At 28.5% G+C, this 1,817-nt stretch overlaps 1 long non-coding RNA gene across 1 annotated transcript in view; it reads right to left on the minus strand.

The window, feature by feature from the left end:
- LOC133559945 (uncharacterized) overlaps positions 1–1,190 on the minus strand; it is a 1,792-nt gene extending 602 nt beyond the window's left edge. Inside the window, exons 1-2 of the long non-coding RNA XR_009808352.1 lie at positions 1,113–1,190; positions 247–312 (exon numbers count right to left, since the gene is read on the minus strand). This is a non-coding gene — a long non-coding RNA (uncharacterized LOC133559945). The remainder of the gene's footprint in view (positions 1–246; positions 313–1,112) is intronic.
- Between the last annotated feature and the right edge of the window lie 627 nt (positions 1,191–1,817).

Raw genomic sequence — 1,817 nt, forward strand, 5'->3', positions numbered from 1 at the left:
AGTAATATTAATTGTTTAATGATAACTATTTTAGTGGTATTTTTCACAAAAAATTGCACTATAATGGTGTATAAGTGACAAAATAAGTATCAAAATGGCTACAATTCTCTAACAAATTTATTGCAAAAGGTAGCAATGCAATAGCAGAAAAATGCCAAAACTAAGAGATGTTGTTTTTTAGTGGCTGCTCCTTCCTAACAGATTAGTGGTATTTCTCACAAAACATGCACTGCAATAGTTGTTTACCTTGCAAGAAGCGTCAAAATGGCTGCTGTGCAACTGTTGCTAGGCAGGATTCATATCAGGCTCACACTGCAGAGGAAGAACATGGAGAGTTGGCAAAAGTGCATTTGTAAAATATAGTAGAAAAATGACAAATAAGAAATTAGTAATATTTCTCACAAAAAATTATTTATAAAAGTAGTAAAGACAAAAAATAATCGTCATTGTTTACCTAGCAACAAGTATCAAACTGACTGCTTAGTAGAAATTCTTACAAAAATGCATATTAAATACTGTAGTAGGAACATTTGTAGGATTTCTAAGTACAAAAGGTGACAAATTAATTATACTTTTTTTTTTTTCACCCCGCAATAATTAATTTTATTCTTTAGCAAATTATTAGTATTTTTTGCAACAAATAGCAATATAATAGTAGAAAAAATACAAAAACTAAAAGTTGTCGTTTTTTAGTGGTTGCTATTCTTTAAAAAGTGAATAGTATTTCTCGGAAAATAATAATTATAATGGTAGAAAAGAAACTAAATAATAGCCATTGTTTACATAGCAACAAGTGTCAAAATTGCTGCTACACTCTTACAAATGTATGGATTTTTTTTTTTAATTAATAGTAATTGTTACACGATTACTAATTTAGTGGTGTTTTTCACAAAAAATGCACTATAATGGTGTATAAGTGACAAAATAAGTATCAAAATGGCTACAATTCTTGAACAAATGTATTGCAAAAGGTAGCAATGCAATAGCAGAAAATGCCAAAACTAATAGATGTTGTTTTTTAGTGGCTGCTCCTCCCTAACAGATTAGTGGTATTTCTCACCAAACATGCACTGTGATGGTGAAAAAAGGACATATTAGTAGCCATTGTTTACCTTGCAACAAGCGTCAAAATGGCTGCTGTGCGACTGTTGCTAGGCAGGATTCACATCAGGCTCACACTGCAGAGGAAGATCTTGAAAAGTTGGCAAAAGTGCATTTTGAAATGACTCTAAAACTGTAAAATATAGTACAAAAATGACAGATGAGAAATGTGTGATATTTCTCACAAAAAATTATTTATAAAAGTAGTAAAGGAAAAAATAATTGTCATTATTTACCTAGCAACAAGTATCAAACTGACTGATTAGCAAAAATTCTTAAAAAATGCATATTAAATTCTGAAGTAAAAATATTTGTAAGATTTCTAAGGACAAAAGGTGACACATTTATTATATTTGTACCCGCAATAATTTATTTTATTCATTATTTTATTTTATTCCTTAACAAATTATTAGTATTTTTTGCAACAAATACCAATATAATAGTAAAAACGACAAAACTAAAAGCCATAGTTTTTTTTTAGTGGTTGCTATTCTTTAAAAAGTTAATAGTATTTCTCGGAAAATAATAATTATAATGGTAGAAAAAAACTAATGAATAGCCATTGTTTACTGAGCAACGAGTGTCAAAATTGCTGTACACCCTTTTTTTTTTTACAAATTAATATTAATTGTTTAATGATGACTAACTTAGTGGTACTTTTAACAAAAAAAATGCACTATAAAGGTGTAAAAGTGACAAAATAAGTATCAAAATGG

Source organism: Nerophis ophidion, linkage group LG10, assembly GCF_033978795.1.
Source record: "Nerophis ophidion isolate RoL-2023_Sa linkage group LG10, RoL_Noph_v1.0, whole genome shotgun sequence".
NCBI classification, from domain to species: domain Eukaryota; kingdom Metazoa; phylum Chordata; class Actinopteri; order Syngnathiformes; family Syngnathidae; genus Nerophis; species Nerophis ophidion.